This window comes from Monodon monoceros, unplaced genomic scaffold, assembly GCF_005190385.1.
Source record: "Monodon monoceros isolate NGI ecotype Baffin Bay Population unplaced genomic scaffold, NGI_Narwhal_1 Super_Scaffold_18, whole genome shotgun sequence".
NCBI classification, from domain to species: Eukaryota; Metazoa; Chordata; class Mammalia; order Artiodactyla; family Monodontidae; genus Monodon; species Monodon monoceros.
The window spans coordinates 57,103,217-57,123,856 of record NW_021703774.1 but is presented as its reverse complement, the minus strand read 5'-3'; positions in this window follow the sequence as shown (position 1 = coordinate 57,123,856).

Genomic DNA, 20,640 nt, shown 5'->3' with positions numbered 1-20,640 from the left:
CTATATATATGTATCAAATCATGAAAAAATAAATTAATTTTAAAAATCCTGGGCTGAAAACAAATTCTCATTGAACTTGAAAATATTGTTCTCTAGCATATGCTTTCACTGACAAGAAGTCTGCTTTTCTCCCTGGAGGCTATTTTCCCCCAGCTTTATTGAGATATAATTGACATATAATATTGTGTAAGTTAAAGTGTACACAGTGTTGATTCCAGGTATATATTGCAAACTGATTACCACCATAGTGTTAGCTAACAAAGCCTTCAGATACAGACTTCCCTGGAGGTTTTTACGATCTGCTCTTATGATTTTTTTATGTTTTGATTTCTTTTACAATGATTTTTCTAAGTGATTCTTATTTACATCACTTGGCATTTGGTAGAATTACCCATTTTAAATTCACCCTCCAATTAGGAAAAAAAAATTTTTCTTGCTTTGTTGTTCTGATTATTTCTCCTCTATTCTCTCTTCTCAATACTCTTATCCTTTGGATTTGGATCTTCTGTATTCATCTCTTAAGTCTCTTATCTTTTCCCATGTTTTCCCTTTCTTTATCTTTTCTTCCAAGTTCTAGGGAACAAACTAGATGATATGTTCCTATCCTTCTATTGAAGTTCTATTCTGGAAACTTGATTTTTAACTCAATCTGATACTCTCTCACGTCACATGTGAATGAAACTAAAGGCTCTGTTACAACCCCGGACTTCTTTCCAAACTGCTCCTGTCATACATTTTCTACGTGGCTCCTGCTTGCTTGGATTTCCCTCTGATTTGCAGTCCTGTTTCTCACCTTTGCTTTCGGCACAGGAAATTCCTGAACAATATTTTGTAAGCTGCTCTGAGACATCTCTTTAGACCCCATAGGGTCTTGGCACCATATGTGCTTCTAAGAGCACTGCTACTCTCAGACCCCATTTATGGTCAGCTGATCATTTGTGTTAAGGTGACTCCTTTTATAGAGTAGAGAACAATTTGTAAATTAAATCATCTCTCCTAACTTTTCATTTGCCACAGTTACAAAATTCCTTGAGTCAGGTTTGATGAAATGAGTGGGCACTTCTATTACATGAGGTAAAAACACTAAGAAAAAGTAACAGATTTCACGGCCACCGTCTTTCAGACCCCGGGTCAATGATGTGTGGCTTACAAAGCAGGCAGTGGTTCACAGTGCAGTAAACTGCCACAGAGGGCTACTGCCTCTGAGCATAAATTCGGGTGATTCATTTCTATTCCAGGCTGAATCAAAATAATGATAATGAAATTGATGATATGAACTGCATGAGAGAAATGAGCTGCATTTTGTGTTATAGACGTATTTTGTAGGTGAGAAAGCAGAACTCAGGGACGTCTTGCCAGAGGTTCACATCTAGTAAATGTCATAGCTTTGCATGTCCCTTCCTCTCTACATCTCCTTATACTCTGCTGCCTGAATTAACCTCCCTTCTTTGAAATAGCTAATGGCTATTTCAAAGCCATTAGCAGTAGAGCACGGTGGTTAAGAGCCTGAGTTCTAAAGTCAGACGGTTATGAATTTGAAATCCTGCTCCATCACTTAGAGACCTTGATTCACGTTAGTGACCTGCTCTATCACTGTGACCTTAGAAAGTGACTGTGCCCATCTAGATCCACTTTCTACCCTCTCCACCTTTCTCTCTTCCCCAGTAGTCTGACCTCAGCATATTTATCCACAGGCTCAGGACTCCTGATTGGTTTTTAGCTAAGTAGAGCATGGGAAGAGAATGAAGATGGATTATTTATCCCCCCTCGTCCTCCCTTGCATTTCCCATAGGCCTTCTGTAGAAGGGGATCCTGTCAGATAGTCCTCCCGACTTGGCTCTCCTTCTGGCTTCTGCTAATCATTCTCTCCTTCTCCAGGGTTAGGATTAGTAATGGTCCCAACGTTACTAGCATCAGGGTACTGCATTTTTCCTTATGATTTCCTTACACTCTGCCTATACTTTGGCAAATAGGGCTTTTATTAAAACCTCCTCCAATTAACCTATTTTTGAGTTCTCCATCTGTTTCCTGCCAGGACCCTACAGATATATCTGTGGCACTCAACTTTTTATGTAAAATGAGTATAAGAATATTATTCACCTTATGGATTTGTTGTGAGGATTAAAGGAGACAGTGGCCCTAAAGCATCAAGCATAATATACAGAAAGTACTTGATACATTGTAGCTATTACTATTAATTGTAACAATGTCATTCCGTTTAGGTTAAGGTCAAAATTCGCCTATTATTGACTATACTTTCAAGTTCAGTGTTTCTAATATTTATGCATACTGGGTTTTTCCCACTTTCTTTTCTCTTCTCTCTCATGCTTTGTTCCTTCAACTAACTAATATGCTTCTTAAAAGATAACTAGTAGGTTAATGCTAAAGAATCGTTTATTAATAAACAGGTTGAAAGAGATTCTGGTTTAAATGTAGGTATGAGTTCCTATCACTAATACAGCAGTCATGGACAAAAAAAGTAAAACTAAAAATATGTGTCTATTGTGGGCTATAAACTGAAACCTGCCCACAGGTTTCAGGTAAGAACTTAGTGAGTAAATTAATATATTCTCTGTATATGGAGGTAAGAACAGAAAATCTCTTTACAAATAGAATAAATCTAAACCTGCTTAGAACTGTGATGTTCTGGCAGGAGTTAGTAAGATGAACTGGTTGACCTTAGCGTTCCTAATCTTTCATTCTATGATTGATCTTGACGGAAAGAGAAAGTCGCAGAGAAGCTGTCCAGGGGCAGGCCAGTCACCAGTACCTAACACCATGAAGTTTTAGCCTTTGTTCATCTAAATACAGAGCATAGCTTTGTACAAAGAAGAATGAAAAAACATCTCGGGAACAGATGTAAGAAAGCATTCTTTTCCTTTTTAGCAAAAATGTGGTTACCATAGTCCACCACAGTCAGGACCAGAGGACACCATGCTGGCTAACGGAAACCAGATGCTCTGGTAAAGGAAGCCATGAATAAATATGAATTATTTTCAGCTGAATGACCTTCAATTATCTTCCTTAATGTTGAGCCCCAGTCCTCTGCCATAATCTTCCTTTGGTTACCTTACAAAGAGAACAACAAAGGCACTCCATGATAGAGTGATTTATGGAGGACATGTACAAGGGCCATCTATGGTATGTGAGAAAAGGAGGGAGAGAGAGCTGGAGAGCAAGAGAGAGAGATTGAGAATTAGTTCAAGATCAAAAATAAAAACACAGGAAATACAGTTTTGTGGGTAGAGTCCTGGCTATGAGCCAAGAGTACTGGGTTCCAGTCCTTATTTTGGTACTGATTCATTGTGACATACTGCACCACTTCAAGTTATATTTATTATGAATCTAATCTCTTAGCCTCAGTATACCAAGATTTTCCCACCATTGCAAAATGGGCTGATATTTGTAGATTTCCTAATTTCCAGGAATGCTATGAGACTTGATAGTCATTTTCCTTCACATTAGCTCTACAATCCCAGCGTTGTTTCCTTTATCTCTATATGGGACTATATGCTATCCTAGGCCCATAGTTAAACACCTTGATGATGTCAAGCTTGAATAGTCATTTTCCTTTTCCCAAACGGAACTTGTTCTTAACCAACTTCCCTTTACCAAACCACTTTTTCGTCACAATGGCTATATATCTTAATAACTATTACATCTTTTTTTTTTTAAAGGAGGCGGTGGTGGTGGTGTGGTGGCAGGAACTGTTCATAGTAAGAAAATTGTTAATGGGAAATATAATCTTTTAGGGAAGATTTACTTATAGACTTACCCCATCTCTTTCTTTGGATTTTGCTAAATTTTTCTCAGCAATTTCAACACCCACAAGAACATCTCCACCTACATATCTTACCAAATGCAGACAAAGTTAAATTCATCTTGTTTCTTTTTTCTTGACTCTCCTCGATTCTGTCTCTCTCTTTTCTTCCACTTAAAAATAATTTCTGTTTTTCTGATCTATTTCTCTTAACAGATCCATGATTTTTCTAGAAATCGAGGTTTGGTAGAGTCTCCTCCTCTCCCTTATTGTTTACTGATTCTGGTATAATCACTATCAAGAAATCAGAGAAGGTTTATTTTACGGTCCTTGACTGAGGCCTAAGGCTAAGAGGAACTCTGGGAAATGAATAACAAAGACCAGATCCCATCCACTTTAACTTTCTCAACAAATATCTCTCTTATCAGTTTTCCTCCTCTGCCTCCTAGATAATCATTTTCTCCCTCTGAATATTTCCTAAAAAGCACGCAAACGTGCTATAATTATTTCTTCCATTTAAAAAACTGTGTCCCCCCCCACGCCCCCTCAAGAGAAACAAAAAAACCCCTTAAAACTACTATATGAGTTTCCTAGGGCTGCTATAACAAAATGCCATAGACTGGGTGGTTTAAACACCAGAAATTTATTTTCTCATAATTCTGGAGTCTAGAAGTCCAAGATCAGGGAGTTAGGTTTGGTTTTTCCTGAGGTCTGTCTCCTTGGCTGGCAGATGGCTACCTGCTCGCTATGGTCTTCACATGGTCTTCCCTCTGTGTGTGTGCATCCCTAATGTCAATCTCTGTGTGTCCTAATCTCCCCTTCTTATAAGGATACTAGTCATATTATATTAGGGCCCACCCTAACTGCCACATTTTAACTGAATTACCTCTTTAAGGGCCCTATCTCCAAGTGTAGTTGCATTCTGAGATACTGAAGGTTAAGGCTTCAACATATGAACTTTGCAGGGACACAATTCAGTCTACAACAGAAACCAACAGCAACAAAAATTCTAAGAACCAGTTTTTACCCCACTCCCTTCTACCACTACCACCTGATTTCTTGCTCCCCTTTGCAGAAAATCTTCTCAAAAGAATTGTGTATACTTGCTGTCTCCAGCCTTTCCCCTCCCATTCTCTCAACACCACTCCATTCAGTTTTTTGCTTTCACCAGTCCACCTAAACTACTCTGGTCAGGGTCACTCACAACGTTGAAGATAAATCCAGTGGTCACTCTCAGTGCTCATTTTAATTGATAGAGCACCAACATCTGACACTGCTGGTGGACCCTCTTTCTTGATACCCTCTACTCATTTGGCTTCCAGGACACACACTCTCTTGGTTTTCCTCCTGCCTTCCTGGTTATACTCTCTCAATCTCTTTTGGTGGTTCCTCCTCTTTCACCAGAACTATTAATGTTGTAACAGCCAAGATTCTCCTCTTTATCAACATTTATCCCCTTGGTTAACTTATCCAGTTTCACACTTTTAAATACCATCATTATACTAGATTCCCAAGTTTATATCTCTAGCCCTCTGTCCAGAATTTTAAATGCCTATGTATCATTTCCATGTGTATATAATATGTAAAAAATTGAATTCCCAAACCTACCCCATATGTTACCTCCTTGACCTCAATTTTTGGCAGCTCTATCTTTCTGGTTGCTGGGATCAACCATATTGAGTCATCCTTGACTCCTCTCTTCTCACATTCCATATTTTATTCACCATGAAATCCTATTGGCCCTACTAACAAATGTATTTAGAATCAGACCACTTCTTGCTACCTCTGTTACTACTAATCGGTGCCCAGACATGATCTTACCTCACTTGGATTACCGTAATTGCCTCCAAAATAGTCTCCCTGATTCCATACTTGACTCCCTAAAATCTATGCTCAGTAAAGCAACCAGAGTGATGCTTTTAAAATGCAAGTCACATCCTGTCAGTCCTAGACCTAGAACCCTCCAATGACTCCACATGTCACTCACTGGAAAAGCCAGTCTTTATATGGCCTAGAGACCCTTCATGTTCTGCCCTCTCTTATATCTTTGATCTTATCTTTTGGTCTTCACCCCCTCACTTGCTGCTCCACTCACACTGGTCTCATTTGTTTTCTAGAACACAACAAGAGCATTCCTGCCTCAAGGCTTTTGAGCTAGTGGGAGCATTCTTCTTCCAGATACTCACATAGATAACTCACTCCTTTCCCTCAAGCCTTTGCTCGTTATGTCCTTTTCATCAGGCTTGCCCTGACCGCCCGTTTAAAAATTGTAAATTGCCTCAAACCCAACTCCACCCTTGTGATCCCTCTGACTTTATTCTGTTTCTTTCTATTTAATTACTTATCTATTCAGTAGAATTTACCACTTTCTAATGTAATACATAATTTGTTCAATTATTATGTTTAATATTTTCATGTTTTTATCCCCTATAATGTCAGCTCCAGGAAGGTAGTGATTTTTTTTACCTGTTCACAAAGCACTTAGACTAGGTCCTGGCAAATGTAGTTATTCAATAAATACATGCTGAAAGAATTAATGGATGATTTAAGAAAAATTAGCTCTAGAGGAGAAAATCCTTTAAGCTGAGTTCTCACATCATCGAGAGGATATTATATTTCTATGATCTGTGTCACTAACTTGGTGGATCAACAAAGACCCTCATGGGCTCTTTAAGACCTGGGAAAAAAGTTTTTAAAAAATAATTGAAAAAAAGAATATGAAAAAGAATATATACATGTGTAACTGAATCACTTTGCCACACAGCAGAAATTAACACAACATTGTAAATCAACTATACTTCAATAAAATATAAAAAAATAATGAAAACCTGGAAAGACCACCTTGAAGACAAAACTTTCAAGGAAAGGTTGGAATCACCTCAGCAAAAGGCCACACTTGCCTGAAGTCTCTTGTCAGTATAACCCTCACTCGAACGGACCACAGTCCTAAAGTCTGCCTCACATTCTCTGACGTTTTCCTCTACTATCTTTCTCCATCTATGGTGAGAAACTATAGGTAACTTAACCATGAAAGTCATTGGTCATCTTGATTCTGCCTGTTTGTGCACTCCTGACACTAAAGGTCCTGCAGGTGTCATTCCCTAACTCACTTCCAATTCATGCTAGCCTCCCATCCAGGTCTTTGATGACACATTTTACCATATTGACTAAAACAAGCAGCAATATTTGTCACATTTAATAGTATCATGACATTTTAGCAGTCACCTCCTTCTGGAAGATATTTACTTAGTTTTATACTGGTCCAAATTCATCTCCCAGCCCTGGTCTTCTTCCTCTAACTTACTCTTTGTATTGTTTTAGGTTAAGCTTTTGAAAAAACAGCTCTGATTTCATGAGACCTTGAATAGCTCCCAAAGACTGCTGAATAAATTCCAAATCCCTTCGCTTGCTGTTCAAGGCTGTCTATAATCCAACCAGAGTCCACCTTATCAGCCCCATTTTTCACTATGTCCCTATGCATACCTTAAACCTTAGACAAAATGGAACACTTGATACTCATTGAACAGATCTAATAGATTTCCTGCTTTCATGCCTTTCTCATATTGTTAATTCCACTTAGAGTGCCCTTTCTCCCTTTCCACCATCTGATTTGCTTCTATCAGACTGAGTTTGAATACCATCTACTTTATAAAATTACCCTAAAACATCCTTCAGTGAAGAGATATTTCCTTTCACTAAACTCCCACAGCGCTTTATCTGAACCTCTCTTTTGGCAATGATCACTTCTGCTTTCCGTTATATTTATATGTATAGCTGTCCTTTTTTCTCTCTGCCCACTCCCTTACCCACACTGCCCCTAGACAGAGAGTTCTCCCTCACCAGGGTGGATTTTATTATCCTGGGGTCTTCTACAGTTCTTAGCTCTATGCCTAGCACCTCAGAGTCACAGTTATGAATCTGTTGAATAGATGTTGAATACGTTTCCAATTTTGTCTATCAGGTTGTGTAACTCTGTACTGCCTCCTTTATCCTCCTGTATCCCTTTGCTCTTATGACACCCTACTCTTCTGCCATCTGTTTTATTTTCCTCTCTGGTTCTTTTTGGCTTTGACTTCATTTTAGATCTCATGCTTTAAGCTATCCAGTGAAGTATGTACGTAAATTAGTAAAGGCCTCAAATCATTTCCTCGTGTGTACACTCACCAAATTAGTGAATGTATATTTAATGCAGAAATACATATTCTGTTTATAGCCCTAATCTTTGCATTGTGTGTCATACAGTTTAAAACTGGGCCAATATTTATTTTCTCATACAATTGTGAAGGTCCAACTGGAAATTCTTAAAGAACAGAAGGTGTTCTGAGTTTTTCTTTTGGTGATCAGAAGTACTAAAAACCAAACATCTTGAATGATCCATGCTGGCCGTATTTTCAAATATCCTCTCCTGGTGTAAGAACATGTGACAAAGATTTGGCTTCAGATATTATGGTTGGTGTGGTAAACAGTTTATATGCTTAGATCCCTTATTGTTCTTGGGTACTTGGGGTCCTGAGTGAGAGGAGGAAAGGTTTCATATCACCAGAAAGAGTGAAAAAAACAGTAACTGGCTTTGCTGGCATACATTCATTTTGGCAGGCTTTTCTTTCCACTTGGAGGAAAGTAACTGTCTGAGAACTGACTAACCAACTAGCATTTATTGAGCATCTACTCTGTATCAAGCCATGTGCTAAATTAGAAAGACCTTGAAGAAAGAGACTCATCCTTGTAATCACTTTCTTCAATCCAACAGGGCCAAATTTAATCTACTCATTAAACAAATGTATGGATCCTTTGCTATGTACCAGGAACAGTGCTAGGCACTGGGTATATGAAGGTGAATATGTCTGGTTATCTGATTTCAAGGAACTTATAATATAGGATGAGAAATAGACAAAGAAGAATGACTATGAAAATTTAACCACGATACAAGGCCAAATGTAGTAAAATAGCCAGTGAATGGTAGAGTCAGTGAGTACTGAAGGAGTTTGCAGGGAGACGACTTTAGGATGGGTGGTTTAGGGGGCCTAGAACTGAATCCCCAAACCCAGCCCAACTGATGATTCCAAACATTCTATTGAGATTAAATTCTTGTTCTATAGTCCTGCAAGTACAGAGTCGTAGGTCAGCTTACTGTGAAGAATGTTCTGATACCGTTTTTAGAGTTAAAACTAAGATAGCTGCTTGGATTAATTTTGGGGTATGTGACTCTCTGACCCTCTGAACAGAGATTGTATTGACATCCTGTGCAGCTATGAACCTTCCCTTTCTACTCTTTGTGAGACCCTGGGAAATAAATCCTAAATGAGTGTGGCAAGAAAGTCTGTAAAATGATCTGCCTATGATTATTAAAAGGTAGTGAAGTCTCTCTAACCAAAAGATGAGTTCTTTGCATCTGGGAAAGAGAGAGTTGGAATCTATTCTGTATCATCTATCATAAGCTTCTAGCTGCGGTCAAAGAGTTGAATATTTATTACAAGCAATGATAGAAGAGGCAAGAAGAGCCCAGATTGATTTCCAGATCTAAGGCTGCATTTTGAGCCGACACTTAGAAAAATGCTTTGACTTAAATACTGAGCCAACTTGATTTGGAACTGTCACCACCAAGAGAGAAAATATCTGGAATACTTGCAATGTCATTTCTGGGTAGTTTGTCTTTTATGACTTGTCGTGCATTACTAAAGAGAGACAAGTGAATACTGTGTAGGATTGGGGACTACATGAAACCATTAGTGCTGTCATAGCAGGCAGAAACAAGACCACCAGGCAGAACAAAAGACCACCCAACACAAAACATGAGTTCCCATTAGCAACATTGTTGAAACTGTATGCTCTTGACACTTGCATTTCAGAATGTTGAGCCACCAAGCACGCTGTAGGATAATTATTGCTTTGTGATGATATTTAGTGACTCTCACAATGTGCACCACCAATTCTGGTGTGGGTTTCTTCTTTTTTATTAGCACCATCTGAGAATGTCTGTGGTAGAGACTTTGGTGAATTTCGTCTGTCCTGTGGCCAAAGGAATGAAAGGAAGAACAATTTAGTTTGTTAATAGGGAAGAGTTCAGCAACAAAAAGCCCATGACACATGTCTGAAAGAGGCTTCATTGAGGGCTTTTTTTTCTCCTTTTTTTTCCCAAACAAATCATACCAGAATGTTTTACTACCACTTCTTAAAGTACACTCTGTATGCAAATAGTCTTGTACTCATTTCAGAGCTGTGGTGGGATCTTTTTATCCAGCAAAATTTTCTGGTCACTATTTCTATCTCAGACAGACCCAGCTGTCTCCCAGTTAATAAAACAAACTAAAACAAAACACTTTTCTTTTTCCCTAGAAGAAATCAATATGCTTGCTCAAGATAAGTTCTTTACCTTTTATTTTATTTCATGTTTTGTAAAGGAAAAGCTAGTCCAATTTCTCTCCATTTCTCCCCTTGTTCTCAGACTCTTTTCTTTGCCTTTATATCATTTTATTCTTCTTCTTATACTGAGTGTCTTGGTCAAATTTTTAAATCTGAATTCACCAATACTAATTCTTGTCTAACTTATTTCCTGATGGCAAAATTTTTGATGAGTTTTTTTTATTGTTGATACTTTCTCCTCTTGTTTTCTAGTTTGCTCAGTTAACATTTCGTCGAAGTTTATTTACAGATTTCCCTAGATGTTCACAATCATTATCCAACGTCTTTTCTCTCTCACATTTATGATTTCAACACCTTTTACATTCAACTTATTTTTAAGGAAGTTTCCATTTTATTTGAGAGTTTTGGGTTCAAAGAGAATGAATAACTAATCCTTAAATCAGTAACTCAGCAACTTAGTTTTCTAATTGGAACTTATTTAGTTTCCAGATTTTGTTGTGAAATTGATTTAGCATGTTATTGTTGTCATTGTTCATGAAATTAATATTTAGTGGAAGCAACAAAGAAGTACCTTAACAATATCATAGAGAAAGGTTGACTTTTATATCTAACACATAAATCTCTTGATTCAAAACCTTTGACAAAAATAAATCAAAATTGAGTTATCTTTCTCTGAAACCAATCTCTAGAGCAGTGTCACTAGTAGAACTGGGGCTCTTTAACCATTCCAGTCTATTGCTTGAGTAAGCAACACTGCTGTGTTACAGGCAAGATTCTGGTCCAATTAGCATTTGGTCAGAGGGGATACACCTTCTAAACATTTCCAATTCAATGAGAGCAGAGTAGTAGACGTCTTACACAGTGCACAACTATAAATATTTGATGAACAAATGGCAAGAGATGAACACATAACTAGAGAATGATATAGACAAAAGAAGAGGCAAAATTGTAAAAGAGCTAGATCTGGAAGGAAAAAGTCATGAAATTTATGGATTTTATAGTTGAAATCTCTGTTTCACCTCTACATATGCATGATTTGTTTTTGAACCCACTGTACATGCCACGATTCCCAGGAACTCATCCCAAATTGAATTCCATCCTGGAATTCTGAGGTTTTCGAATACTACATTATTCACCAGTTATGGAACAATCCAAATTTCTCCTCAATTTACTCAAGCCTCTTCTGACCATCATTTCCTGGGTATCCTTATAAGAAATTCTGAGTTTCTCATGTTGGTATATAAACTCTCTGGCTTCACTTGTGTGAGTTTATCTTCTTTCTCACTCAGGAGATTTCTCTGCTTTCCCATGCCCTGCATCATTCTTTCATCTGTAGGGGCTGATCTGTCCATTTCCTGTGGGGTAGACGCTTGGCCCAAATGTGTGTAATTATGAAGTTTCCCCTGGGGTGTAGGATGGTGGGAGGGGTGGTTCTTGGTGCCTGGTGTACACAGTCTGTGTCTCAAGAGAAGAATCATAGAAAACAATTAACTGAGCATTTGTCAAAAATGCTGGCACGTGCATATGTCTTTTAGCTCCCAAAAGATTTGCCTTCTGCTTTGCTAACCTCAGGATACTGGCCAGCTACAGGGAAAGACTGCCAAGCACATCCAGCTCATGTAGCAAGAGGCTGCTCCACTTGACTATCTGGAAATCATTCTTTCACTCACTTGGGAGGTTCTGGGGCCTCTTTATTTCCTCAGAAACAAGGCCCACCCAAATGATTTCAAGGGTACGTTGCAGCACAGTTTTCACAGGCAGACAAGCTGTGAACGTTGGAAATCTGGAGCTCCTCTCCTTCCCCATTTAGTGCAGAAAATTCTTTTCCCAACCACATAGGTTTACAGTCTCCCAAGACCTTTCTCGTGAAAGGCAGTAGAACCCAGTGTCAAGTTAAGTTAAGATTAATAATTAGGAGGATCTGTAGCTACTGAGACTGAAGTTCCTGGATGAGCATCAGTACTGACCACAGGAGGTGAGGGTTTGCCTTTTTCTATCTGTTGTCAGGAATGATGAAGAGAAGCAGAGGGCTCTGGTTTGCCTCTCGAGTTCTCAGCTCCATTTCTCAGTGTTGCCAGTGGTGCACTGGGTAGAGGATGAAGCTTCCTTCCTATTTCTCTTTCACTGGTGGGCTGATGGTGGGCTCCAAGTTGTCTGCAAGCCGAGGACACCAATGTGAAAATAAATTCCATCTTTCGCTCTGAACTTCTCTTCTCCTTATCTCAGATCAAAATGGCCTTTCTTTGTCAAGCACATATAATAAAACTGTGAAAGCATGACCAATAAAAAATAGAAATTCAGTGAAAATAAATTTATGCCTGACGGTTCTTTTTTCCCCATTTCATTACTTCCTTTCCATTCTCTAAACTGGAAGTAATATTTCAATAATGGTCTTTCTAGTCTATATATCTAACCACAGCACTTTCTTGCTTTAAAACTTCCAATGGCTTGCCACCATCTGTAGAATAAAGTAAATGGTCCCTAGCATGATGCCACACACTTGAACTCAAGCCTTGCTGAATTATTCCAGCTCCCTAAGCCAGCAGGCCCTTTTCCGTTCTGTTCCCATGCACAGGCTACTCTCTTTATTTGGAATGCCTTCATTTCACTCTGCTTCCAAAAACGCTACTTCAAAATGCAGCTTGGAAGTCACCCCACTCACAAGCCCTCTTCAACCATCCCTTCCCTCTTCCCCCACCAGCAGAGTTGTGCTTGCTCTTGGCACCATGGAGTTGTATACGTACTTCTTTTAAAATATACCATATACTGTTTTGCCGGTGTTATTATTGTTGTTGTTCATTTGCATGTCTTCTTCCCCAGTAGAATGTGACTTCCTCTGGAGCAGGAGTTTCTTACTACTGTCATATTAACCTCAGGAGTTCTAAATGCCGGCCATAACTGTGGGTGTCAGGAGCCAAAGTCTTGCAAATGCTTAGTGATTCCTGAGAAATAGTCTCCACTGAAGTTGAAATTGGTGTCTCCATTGTGTTTCCTGTCCTACGTCTGTTTCCCATTCAGTCAACAAACATTGGGCACTACTTGCTCTTTATTCTTTTCTTTAATTTTTGATCTTATCTTTCCCCTTTTTGTGGGAAAATTCTTAGACCATAAATCAGAGAACTTTGATTGCTGGCTATGTAATTTTCAGGCAAGTCTCTGAGCCCTAGTTTCCTTATTTATGAAATGGGAAGAATAGCACCTCCCTGCCAGAACTTACAGAGCCATTGAGTAAATCAAATGAAGCAATTTCATGAGTAACTTATAATAATTATATTTTCTACTTGTATTGTTTCTGCTATTTTCCTGGCCTTTAACTGTCAATGTCTTTCCTCCATAGTGCTTCTTTCTTAACGGTGTATTTTCTTCCTGCTTGTTAACTTTCCTTCTCTTTCCATAATATTCTTTTCATGCTCCTCTTTCACAAGTGCCACCCTTTTCACTGGTCTCTTCAAAATCATTTTTGAAAGTCAGTCACTGTACATCACAGCTCCTTGGGACTGTCACATTCTTTTTTCTCTGCTGCCCTATTAGCTTCCTTATAAACATCTTAAAAAATGTTTTTTCCTTTGGGAAAAACATGAAAATTCAGGGGAAATTTAAACTTGTGCCTGGAATCAAACAGATGTACAATTCTCCTTTCAGAGAGTTGTGATTTTTGAGACTAAGGGCCTTAATGACTAGCAGGAAGGTTTCTAGGGTTCAATTGATCAGGGACTGAAAATTCTCTTCTCCCCATGCTGCTGTTATAATTAATGGTCTGACAACATGACTAAAGTTTTGTCCCTTTCCTATTTCAGTTATTCTTAGTTCTTAATTTTTATTTGCTCAATAATTTATTTGTTCAATATTGAGAACCTACTTTACACCAGGCGTTTGCTTGGTATTGTGTTATTTTTCTTTTTATTAAAGTATAGTTGTATAATATTATGTAAGTTTCAGGCGTACAATATAGTGATTCACAATATTTAAAGGTTATGCTCCACTTATAGTTATTATAAAATATTGGCTCTATTCCCCATGTTGTACAATATATGCTTGTAGCTTATTGTATACCTAATAGTTAATCCCCTACCCCTCTTAATCCCCTACCCCTATCTTGCCCCTCCCATCTTCCCTCTCCCCACTGGTAACCACTAGTTTGTTCTTTATAACTGTGAGTCTGTTTCTTTTTTGTTGTATTCACTAGTTTGTTGTATTTTTTAGATTCCACATATAAGTGATATCATACAGTACTTGTCTTTTTCTATCTGACTTATTTCACTTAGCGTAATGCCCTCCAAGTCTATCCACGTTGTTGCAAATGGCAAAAGGTACTGTATTTTTATGAAAGGCATGGTCCTCACTCCCCGGGAGCAAACAGTCCCGTGGGGATAAAAGGGATCATGCTGGTGATTACAAGACATATTTGGGGGACACATGGCTGAGTTTTGGTCTGATTTGTTCCCTGATATATGCACAGCAAAGGCAGTGCCTTGGACATAGTAGGTGCTCAATAAATATTTGTTGAATTTATGAATACATTTTGAAATTGAAAATGTTGAATATGAGTTAATCAGTTAAAGGAAATGGAATAGGGTGTTGGAACAGGCAAAGGGAACAGCATATGAAATGGCCCAGTGGCAATAGAAAGCATAACAATTATGGGGAACTACAGATTTCTTTTTGGCAAAGGCTTAGAGTGAAGGATGGGTGTGATGAGAGTTGAGCCCAGCAAATCTAGGTGTTCCTTGATAACGACCACCAACTACTATTTACCTTCCTTATATCAGGTGCTTTGCATACATTATCTTAAAACCTTACAACAACCCTATGAAAAAAACTAATATTCAGCCTCTTTTGTTCATTTCAACCTGATTTCACTTAACTACAAGTGGTTGTAGTATTTGAGAACTGTGGTATACTTGACCCTGGCCATATACTTCTCTGATGACAGACAAGGTGACCAGACCCCTGCACTTGAGTTCAGCTGCCTCTGGAAAAAAGACTTCAGGTTTAGAAGTGTTCTTTCAGCTGCTCTCAGACTCTCATTCTCTGGGAATAAATTTGAGAGGACCCTAGGTAATGAATGATCTGTAGCTTTCAACTGTGGTGCAATGTTTCCTTGAGCAGTTGGATGCCAAATTTCAGTAAAATGTGGAGTAAGTAAACCAGAGGAAGTCTAACTGGAGCATAATTCTACTTGGAAAAAAAACTCTGGGAAAACACTATGTTCTCTGACTAAACCATCAAAAGGTATGAGTTTTGAAGTGGGCTAGAGCAGAAGAGCAGCAAAATTATGACTATTTTAAATTCTAAGAACTTTCAAATTACTGGTTGGAAATTCACTCTGGGGGTTATCATTAAGAGGTTTCAAGAGTCTTAGACTTCTTGTATTGGAAAGGATCTTATAGATCTTGAAGTCTAACTTCCTTGTTTTGTAGATGTGGAAACCGAGGTCAAAGAAGTTCAATGTCCCATAGCTGTGCATGGAGGTCAGTGGTCTCTCTACTGTACCACATTATCTCCTGATAACTTTAGGTATTACTATTCTAATGTGAAAAGCTCTTTTTTTTATTTTTTTAACATCTTTATTGGAGTAAAATTGCTTTAAAACGTTGTGTTAGTTTCTACTGTATGACAAAGTGAATCAGCTATATGTATACATATATCCCCATATCCCCTGCCTCTTGCATCTCACTCCCACCCTCCCTACCCCACCCCTCTAGGTTGTCACAAAGCACCGAGCTGATCTCCTGTGCTATGTAGCTGCTTCCCACTAGCTATTTTATATTTGGCAGTGTATATATGTCAATGTCACTCTCTCACTTCGTCCCAGCTTACCCTTCCCCATCCCCGTGTCCTCAAGTCCATTCTCTACGTCTGCCTCTTTATTCTTGTCCTGCCCCTAGGTTCTTCAGAACCATTTTGTTTTTGTTTTTGTTTTAGAGTCCATATATATGTGTTAGCGTACGGTATTTGTTCTTCTCTTTTTTACTTCATTCTGTACGACAGACTCTAGGTTCATCCACCTCACTACAAATAACTCAATTTCCTTTCTTTTTATGGCTGAGTAATATTCCATTGTATATATGTTCCACTTCTTCTTTATCCATTCATCTGTCAGTGGACACCTAGGTTGCTTCCATGTCCTGGCTATTGTAAATAGAGCTGCAATGAACATTGTGGTACATGACTCTTTTTGAATTATGGTTTTTTCAGGGTACATGCCCAATAGTGGGATTGCTGGGTCATATGGTAGTTCTATTTTTAGTTTCTTAATGAACCTCCATACTGGCTGTATCAATTTACATTCCCACCAACAGTGCAAGAGGGTTCCCTTTTCACCACACCCTCTCCAGTATTTATTGTTTGTAGATTTTTTGATGATGGCCATTCTGACTGGTGTGAGGTGACTGGAGTTTCGATTTGCATTTCTCTAATGATTAGTGATGCTGAGCATCCTTTCATGTCTTTGTTGGCAATCTGTATATCTTCTTTGGAGAAACGTCTATTTAGGTCTTCTGCCCATTTTTGGATTGGGTTGTTTGTTTTTCTGATATTGAGCTACATGAGCTGCTTGTAAATTTTGGAGATTAATCCTTTAATCAGTTGCTTCATTTGCAAATATTTTCTCCCATTCTGAGGGTTGTCTTTTAGTCTTGTTTATGGTTTCCTTTGCTGTGCAAAAGCTTTTAAGCTTCATGAGGTTTCATTTGTATATTTTTGTTTTTATTTCCATTTCTCTAGGAGGTGGGTCAAAAAGGATCTTGCTGTGATTTACATCAAAGTGTGTTCTGCCTATGTTTTCCTCTGAGTTTTAAAGTGTCTGGCCTTATATTTAGGTCTTTAATCCATTTTGAGTTTATTTTTGTGTATGGTGTTAGGGAGCATTCTAATTTCATTATTTACATGTTGCTGTCCAGTTTTCCCAGCACCACTTATTGAAGAGGCTGTCTTTTCTCCATTGTATATTCCTGCCTCCTTTATCAAAGATAAGGTGACCGTATGTGTGTGGGTTTATCTCTGGGCTTTCTATCCTGTTCCATTGATCTATATTTCTGTTTTTGGACCAGTACCATACTGCCTTGATTACTGTGGCTTTGTAGTATAGTCTGAAATCTGGGAGCCTAATTCCTCCAGCTCCATTTTTCTTTTTCAAGATTGCTTTGGCTATTCGTGGTCTTTTGTGTTTCCATACAAATTGTGAAATTTTTTGTTCTAGTTCTGTGAAAAATGCCATTGGTAGTTTGATAGAGATTGCATTGAATCTGTAGATTGCTTTGTGTAGTGTGGTCATTTTCACAATGTTGATTCTTCCAATCCAAGAACATGATATATCTCTCCATCTGTTTTTATCATGTTTAATTTTTTTCATCAGTGTCTTTTGGTTTTCTGAGTACAAGGCTTTTACCTCCTTAGGTAGGTTTATTCCTAGGTATTTTATTCTTTTTGTTGCAATGGTAAATGGGAATGTTTCCTTAATTTCTCTTTCAGATTTTCATCATTAGTGTCTAGGAATGCAAGTGCAAACAGTGACAGCTTTACTTCTTCTTTTCCAATTTGGATTCCTTTTATTTCTTTTACTTCTCTGATTGCTGTGGCTAAAACTTCCAAAACTATGTTGAATAATAGTGCTGAGAGTGGGCAACCTTGTCATGTTCCTGATTTTACAGGAAATGGTTTCAGTTTTTCACCATCGAGAATGATGTTGGCTGTGGGTTTGTCATATATGGCCTTTATTATGTTGAGGTAAGTTCCCTCTATGCCTACTCTCTCTAGGGTTTGTATCATAAATTGGTGTTGAATTTTGTTGAAAGCTTTTTCTGCATCTATTGAGATGATCATATGGTTTTTATCCTTCAGTTTGTAAATATGGTGTATCACATTGATTGATTTGCATCTACTGAAGAATCCTTGCATTCCTTGTATAAACCCCACTTGATCATGGTGTATGATCCTTTTAATGTGCTGTTGGATTCTGTTTGCTAGTATTTTGTTGAGTATTTTTGCATCTATGTTCATCAGTGATATTGGCCTCTAGTTTCCTTTTTTGTGACATCTTTATCTGGTTTTGGTATCGGGGTGATGGTTGCCTCATAGAATGAGTTTGGGAGTGTTCCTCCTCTGCTATATTTTGGAAGAGTTTGAGAAAGATAGGTGTTAGCTCTTCTCTAAGTGTTTGATAGAATTCTCCTGTGAAACCATCTTGTCCTGGCCTTTTGTTTGTTGGAAGATTTTTAATCACAGTTTCAATTTCAGTGCTTGTGACTGGTCTGTTTATATTTTCTATTTCTTCCTGCTTCAGTCACAGAAGGTTGTGCTTTTCTAAGAATCTGTCCGTTTCTTCCAAGTTGTCCATTTTACTGGCATATAGTTGCTTATAGTAATCCCTCATGATTCTTTGTATTTCTGCAGTGTCAGTTGTTACTTCTCCTTTTTCATTTCTAATTCTGTTGATTTGAGTCTTCTCCCTTTTTTTCTTGATGAGTCTGGCTAGTGGTTGAAATCAAAGAGGAAATCGAAAAATACCTAGAAACAAATGACAATGAAAACATGATGACCCAAAACCTATGGGATGTAGCAAAGGCAGTTCTAAGAGGGAAGTTTATAGCAATACAATCCTACCTCAAGAAACAAGAAAAATTGCAAATTAACAACCTAATCTTACACCAAAAGCAATTAGAGAAAGAAGAACAAAAAAACCCCAAAGTTAGCAGAAGTAAAGAAATCATAAATATCAGATCAGAAACAAATGAAAAAGAAATGAAGAAAACAATAGCAAAGATCAGTAAAACTGAAAGCTGGTTGTTTGAAAAGATAAAGAAAATTGATAAACCACTAGCCAGAGTCATCAAGAAAAGCTCTTTTTAATTAACTCATTGGGTGTACAGAATTGTATCACTCTTGTTTAATGGTCTACATGCCAGTCATTCAGTTGTCCATTTAAAAATATTATTCATTCTTAGCGCCTTTAAGGTTGTAGAAGATGTCTATGGAGGAAGAACTGAATTCAGTCAGCACAATTTTCTTTCATCTTGGCTTTATTGCCATTTCTGTTATTTTTAGTTTGAAGGAGCTCAAAATGCTTTGCCCATATATATGCCTTAATTATTTTGCAGCATGTAGAAAGTATTATTAATAAAATATTAGTTTAAGAAACAAAAGGTCAGATAGGTTGATTTACTGGCTTACCTTCAGGTTGTACAGGAATCACAGCCAGAATCCAGTTCTTAAGAATCCTAATTGACCTCAAAGGTCAGAGTTACCCAGAGCTTCTCCTTGGAGGGGCTTTGTGGGATGAAAAGGCATATTATGTGGTCCTCAAAGAGTGCCTGGAGAATTTCCTGAAAAGCTTTGCGATAGTACTTCTCTAATCAAAGAGTAAGCTTTTGTAAGAGAACTTCATGAAACAACTGGTATGGTGCTTGATTTAGGGTTTTTCCATCATCATTGACAGTGGAGCCTTAATAGGCAAACAAACAAATAAAAATATCTGGACTGATGGAAACTAATATGGAAGCATCTGGTATAGTATCTAGCAGAGAGGAGTTTTGGTGGAAAAAAAGAAAGGGAAAGAGGGAGAGTGGAAACATGGTAAGGCCTTTTCAAAACAGCTTTTAAAACAGAAAGGAATGGACCCCAAATTCAAGTTGTTTAGTATCCCAAAGATAATACAATGCATTTGGGCCTCTTCAAAATGTTCTATTTGTAGAATTTATGACTTACATTTGCAGTGAAGTTTTGAATTTAACTTCAAGGAATATTTGAAAAACCTATTTTTTTGAGGTTTCTTCTCATGTATTTGCATAATTGAAATAACTTGGTCTTTTGACCAATTCTGTTGTGTAAGAAATATTTTATATGTCGTTATACGGATCCAAGTGCCAGCACTATAGTAATAAAGCACATGGAGCTATGGAAAAGAAACCCTTCTTAAGAGTGAAATCCAGTTGGCAAATCCCATTTGTCATGAAAATTATTGAGATTAATTATAACATGTTCTATAAAACCTTTGGTAAAAGTACTCTGCAATTGTAAAATTCATAACACATAATCTTTGAGGAACTAAAGTTTTAAGCTATTTTGTTAAATTTTTAATTACAAAAACTTACGTGCGGAAACAGTGATAAATGATGGATATATCTTTCTGTGTTGTGTGGGAAAGGGTTAGTGATATGGCAAGACATTCTTTCAGGGTCAGTTCCTAGAGCACACCTCTAATCCAAAATTCATAACACTACCAATTTATTCCTAAAGAGACCCAATTTCTTAATGAAATAAAAATGCAAGCTCCTTTGGCCAAGTCTATTCAAGGTCCTCCATTAACTGTCATTTCTACCTTTGTGGACTCCTCTCCACCAAGAACCCCTGGCGTAAGCCTTGCATTTGGACCTCACTCTCCTGTCTCTCGAGTACCTCCTCAGCATCTTCTCTCTGTCATTTCATCTGCCTTGAGTCCTCCCCACCCTGCCCCTCACCTGTCTGATATCCACACCCATGCCGATATCCACCATTAAAATAAAAAATTGTACTTGTAA